The sequence below is a fragment of the Papio anubis genome, chromosome 9, assembly GCF_008728515.1.
Source record: "Papio anubis isolate 15944 chromosome 9, Panubis1.0, whole genome shotgun sequence".
Lineage (NCBI taxonomy): Eukaryota > Metazoa > Chordata > Mammalia > Primates > Cercopithecidae > Papio > Papio anubis.
In genome coordinates this window covers 73,151,391-73,157,765 of record NC_044984.1, presented here as the reverse complement: position 1 = coordinate 73,157,765, position 6,375 = coordinate 73,151,391, and the positions used below count along the sequence as shown (strand labels likewise).

The 6,375-nt window shown below is 40.8% G+C and overlaps 1 pseudogene; it reads left to right on the top strand.

The window, feature by feature from the left end:
- Positions 1–2,266: 2,266 nt before the first annotated feature.
- LOC101019543 lies at positions 2,267–4,582 on the top strand (annotated as a pseudogene).
- The last annotated feature ends 1,793 nt before the right edge of the window (positions 4,583–6,375 follow it).

Sequence of the window (6,375 nt, the reverse complement as noted above, 5' to 3'; positions counted from 1 at the left end):
AAAAATACTTTATTGCTAAGAAATGCTAACAATTATCTAAGCCTTCAGCAAGTTGTAATCTTTTTCCTGGTAGAGGGTCTTGCCTCAAAGCTGTTGGGTGCTGACAGATCAGGATGGTAGTTGCAAAAGGTTGGGTTTCTTAAGACAACAATGAAGTTTGCCACATCAACAGACTCCTCGTTTCATGAAAATTTCTCTGTAGCATGCAATGATGCTTGATGGCAGTTTACCCACAGCACTTCTTTCAACTTGGATTCAATCCTTTCAAACCCTGCCACTACTTTATCAACTAAATTTATGACTATTCTAAATATTTTCCTGTCATTTCATTTCATTTCTTTCTTTCTTTTCTTTTCTTTTCTTTCTTTCTTTCTTTTTTTTAATTGAGACAGAGTCTCACTCTGTTGCCCAGGCTGAAGTGGAGTGGCATGATCTTAGGTCACTGCAGCCTCCGCCTCCTGGGTTCAAGTCATTATCCCACCTCAGTTTCCCGAGTAGCTGGGATTACAGGAATGCACCACCATGCCTTACTAATTTTTGTATTTTTAGTAGAGACAGGGTTTCACCATGTTGGCCAGGCTGGTCTATAACTCCTGACCTCAAGTGATCCAACTGCCACGGCCTCCCAAAGTGCTGGGATGACAGACATGAACCACTACGCCTGGCCTTTTTGTTGTCATTTCAACAATATTCATAACATCTTCACCAGAAGTACATTCCGTCTCAAGAAACTACTTCCTTTGTTCATCCATAAGAAACAATGCTTCATTCATCCAAGTTTTATGAGATTTTGAGAGGAGCCAGGCACATTCCTCAGCCCCGGGCTCAAAACAAACAAGCCCAGTACAAACACATCCCATCCTCCCATCCCACCACATATCTCTCAAACTTCCTGAGCCCAGTACAAACACCACCTGGAAGGTCTCCGATAAGGAGACAGCTGTTCAAGGTTTTACTGAAAGTGCGGGAACCGAAAAAAATTCCTTTGTTCCCCTGTAACTTTCGGGCTATAAAAAAGCAAGCACTCGCATTGTTCGGGGCCCTCTTGTATACTGTGGAATGGAGGGACCAGGTTCGAACTTGTAGTAAAGATCCTTGCCGCTTGGCTTTGACTCTGGACTCTGGTGGTCTTCTTTGGGGAACAGAGGGTCTGGGCATAACAATTTCAGAATTAAGTAACATCACAAACTCCTCCACTTCCATTTGTCTTGCTATAGCCACTACATCCACAATTACTTCCTTCACTGGAGTCTGAACTCCTCATGGTCATCCCTGAGGGTTGGACTCAACTTCTTTCAAATAGCTGTTAATGTTAATATTTTTATTTCCTCCCATCAATCACAAGTGCTTTCCATGGCATCTTAAATGGTGAATATTTTCTAGAAGTTTATCAATCTATTTTGTCCATATCCATCCATAGTGATCTATGACAGTTCTAGCCTTACAAAATGTATTTATTGATCCACAGACTTCAGAATAGGTATTGTGTTAGTAGGAATGGAAGCAGTATTAACCTCATTGTACTTTTCCATCAGAGCTGTTGGGTGACTAAGTGCATTCTCAATGAGCAGTGATATTTAGAAAGGAATCTTTTTTTTGAGCAGTAGGTCTCAACAGTGGGCTTAAAATATTCAGCAAGCTATGCTGTAAACAGATGCGTTGTCATCCAGGCTTTATCATTCCATCTATAGAGCACAGGCAGAGTAGATTTAGAATACTTCTCAAGGGCCCTAAGATTTTTGGAATGGTTAATGAGTACTTGAGTGCTGGCTTTAACTTTGAGTCATCAGCTGCATTAGCCTGTAACAAGAGAGTCAGCCTGTTCTTTCACACGTTGAAAGCAGGTATTGACTTCTTCTCTCTAGCTATTAAAGTCCTACCTGGTATTTTTTTCCCAAAGTCCATTTCATCTGCATTAAAAATCTGTTGTTAGGCTGGGCGCGGTGGCTCAAGCCTGTAATCCCAGCACTTTGGGAGGCCGAGGCGGGCGGATCACGAGGTCAGGAGATCGAGACCATCCTGGCTAACATGGTGAAACCCCGTCTCTACTAAAAATACAAAAAAACTAGCCGGGCGTGGTGGCGGGCGCCTGTAGTCCCAGCTACTTGGAGGCTGAGGCAGGAGAATGGCCTGAACCTGGGAGGCGGAGCTTGCAGTGAGCCGAGAACGCGCCACTGCACTCCAGCCTGGGTGACACAGCGCGAGACTCCGTCTCAAAAAAAAAAAAAAAAAAAAAAAAAATCTGTTGTTTAGTTACAGCCACTTTCATCAGTTGTTTTAGGTAGATCTGGATAACTTGCTGCTGCTTCTCCATCAGCACTTGCCACTTTACCTTGTATTTGATGCTGTGGACTTGGCTTCTTTCCTTAAACCTTATGAACCACCCTCTGCTAGGTTCAAACATTTTTTCTACAACTTCTTCACCTCTCTCAACCTTTATAAGATAGAAGAGAGTTGGGACCTTGCTCTGAATTCTGCTTTGGCAAGGGACTGTTGTGGCTGCTTTCTTCTTTTATCCAGACCGCTAAAAATAAAAACAAATAAATAAATAAAACTTTCCCAGATAAGCAGTAAGGCTGCTGCTTCTTTTTTTTCCCCCTTAATTATTGATGGGTTCACTGCGGTAGCACTTTTAATTTCTTTCAATAATCTTTTCTCTGCATTTACAACTTGGCCAACTGTTTAGTGCAAGAGGACTAGCTTTTGGCCTATCTTGGCTTTTGACATGCCTTCCTGATTAAGTTTAATTATTTCTAGCTTCTGATTTAAAGGAAGATGAGTAACTCTTCCCTTCACTTGAACAACTAGAAGCCCTTGAAGAATTATTGCTTGGCCTTTTCCATATATTGTTTTCTGTCAGGTAAGGAGTGATATCTAACCGAGTTGGAAAATTTTTAAGCACAGTTGAGCACAATGACTTAGGCAGTCTCATGCAAGGTATGCTCAGTTTCTGCAAAATAATTAAAAAAAAGAATATTTTTCGATTTTACTTCCTTTCTCAGTAATCAACATAGCATCCTGGTTCATAGGGGAAAAGGTGTGGTCAAACCCACAGGTAACTGATATAGAAACCATATGCAAAAGCCTGCTGAAACCCAAGGACTTTCCACCACCACCCCTGCTTCCCCAGAAGAGAATGACATGGTTTGGTTGCTTATGTCCATTATCTCATTATTTTTGTTCAACTCTTGATTATTTCTCTATGTTAGAGGATGTGTAATAAACGGTCTTGCTGCTTACTGAGATTTGTACCTTGTAGGAGAAAAAAAGAAGACAAGAGCCTAATTACTGTTTTTGTGTGATTCCAAATGCTCAAACAGGCTACTCTTGTATTTATTGTACTTTCCATATCTCAGGATTCAACTTTTTAGGACCTTGCTACTCAGAGTGGGGTACATCAGCAGCAACATCGAGATCACCTGAGAGTTTGTGAGAAACAATGAATCTCAGATACACGTTAGACTCATGGAGTAAACATCTGCATTTAATAATCCATCCTAGTGAATCTCATACACTTCAATATTTGAAAAGCACTACACTAGGAGACAGAACTATCTGGCTAGGAATTTTGGTAGTACCTCTTAAAAACCTCGGTCGACTGAGGATCATATTCATCATAGGTGAAATAGAAATAATAAAGACTCCTCCTTCCACTGCTCCCAGCGCTGGGCCTCCCAGGTGACAAGGGCCAAGCACCCACCAGCCGGAGCCACGCACCCGCTGCTTCCGGAGCCCTCTGGGCGGCGGACTGGTTCGCTGTGCAGATTCTTCCTGACCTATTGGTGAGAACTAGGACACAAGATGGCCACAAATAAACCCAAGGATCAGAATAATTTGGCCTTACACAAAGTCATTGCGGTGGGCAGTGCCAGTGCAGGCAAGGCTGCTCTGACTCTACAATTCATGTACGATGAGTTTGTGGAGGACTATGAGCTTACCAAAGAAAGCACCTATCAGAAGAAAATAGTACTGGATGGCGAGAGAGTACAGATCGATATCTTAGAAACAGCTGGGCAGGAAGACTATGCTGCAATTAGAGACAGCCATTTCCGAAGCAGGGAGGGGTTTCTCTGTGTCTTCTCTATTACAGAAATGGAATCCTTTGCAGCTACAGCTGACTTCAGGGAGCAGATTTTAAGAATAAAAGATGAGAATGTTCCATTTCTACTGGCTGGTAACAAATCAGATTTAGAAGATAAAAGGAGGTTTCTGTAGAGGAGGGACAAAACATAGCTGACCATTGGAATGTTAACTATGTGGAAACATCTGGTAAAACACGTGCTAATGTTGACAAGGCATTTTTTGATTTACTGAGAGAAATTCGAGCGAGAAAGATGGAAGACAGCAACGAAAAGAATGGGGGGGGGGGGGGAGAGGAAAAGTTCGGCCGAGAGAATCAGAGAAAGATTCTGCAACTTATAATCAAAGCCCAAATTCCTTTCTTATCTTGACCATACATATAAATATAATTTATAAGCACTGCCATTGAAGGCTTAATTGACTGAAATTACTTTAACATTTTGGAAATTGTTGTATATTGCTAAAAGCATGAATTGGAACTGCAATAAAAGTCAAATTTACTTAAAAAAGAAATAAATAGGCCGGGCGCGGTGGCTCAAGCCTGTAATCCCAGCACTTTGGGAGGCCGAGACGGGCGGATCACGAGGTCAGGAGATCGAGACCATCCTGGCTAACACGGTGAAACCCCGTCTCTATTAAAAATACAAAAAAAAAAAACTAGCCGGGCGAGGTGGCGGGCGCCTGTAGTCCCAGCTACTCGGGAGGCTGAGGCAGGAGAATGGCATAAACCTGGGAGACAGAGCTTGCAGTGAGCTGAGATCCGGCCACTGTACTCCAGCCTGGGTGACAGAGCGAGACTCCGTCTCAAAAAAAAAAAAAAAAAAAAAAAAAGAAATAAATGTGGCTTCACTAAGAAGCAAAGTTCAACTTATTTCATTATTGCCTACATTTATCATGGTCCTGAATGTAGCATATGAGCTTGTGTTTCTCGGGCAGTCTTTCTTGAAATATTAAATAAAGAGGTGAGATGGGGGTGGGGAATGGGAGGAAAGGTGACTTTCTCTGTTTTTTTTTTTTTTTTTTTTATATAAAGCTTAAAGTTTGTATCATTTTAAAATATCTTGGTCTTCTACTACCTTGAAAAATGACAATTGTGAACATGATAAATTTTACCACTTTTTGTAAACCATCGTTATGCCAAATTTAGAAGAAAAAGTTATTGGTGTGGTTGTTGCATGTAGTTAAACTGAGAGTAATTCATCTGTGAATCTGCTTTAATTACCTGGTGATTAATTTAGAAAAGTGGTGTAAACGTGCACATGGAAATTTTTGAATATACCTTAATTTAAAAACTGAAAAGTACCTGGCTATATGACTCTGGATGTGTTCTTGCTGACACCAGGGTTCGACTGCCCCATATGTCGTGGTGAGAAAATATATGCCCAGCATGGAGTACAGTTTTTGTATAGAAAATCCTTGAGAAATAACTGTCTGCTAGGACTCTGCCCAAATTTAAAATCTGTGCCATTCTCTGGTTCTTGAAAATAAGATTCCAGAACTCTTTGATCGCCTTTAATAAACTGCAAGGTAATTTAAAATGAAGGAACAGCATGTAGTTGTAAGAGAATTTTTGACTGCGAGGATTCAGCATCAGTTTGAATGAACCCTCTTTTTCTCTAAGATGTTGGTCCCTGGAAATCACTTTCTGCCAGTGGTGAACATGTAAGTGTTAAGTTTTTAATCTCCTGGGAGCAGAGCACAGGAAGAAAATGTCAATAATGCTAATGCATCTTGCACTGGGACACTTTGGGAAAATATTCATGCTTGCCATCTGTTCATTTCCAAGTTTGTATTCATGAAGTTACAGTTTTATATAGGAATTATTAGGAGTAATTTTTGCCCATTTATGTTCATAATGAAGAACATTGTAGCTACATTTTCAGAAGTTAACATCAAGCAGTCAAACCGGGATACAGTGTAGAAAATATGTTTGGCACACACTAACCAAACATCAGGCCGGGTCACCATTGCGTGGTGTCCCTGCTAGAAGAATTCGATCACGTTATTTGGGGACATAATTTCAGTGGGAAATACGCCACTGTCAGATTTTTTTTTCCTCTTTCCAGTGGGGCTAGGACAGTTGATTCAACAGAGTATTTTTTTCTTTTTGCTCAATCCTACTTTCAACAGGTCAAAGATGTGTTCAGGCATTTCAGGTAATAGGTGTGTATGTAAAGTTAAAAATAGGTTTTTTAGGAACTTGCTCTTTAGATAGGACATCCAGTTTCTCATGTTAAATATTTGTCCTTAAAGAATTAGAGATGTACATCTTTCATATTTCTCATAGGCTATGCC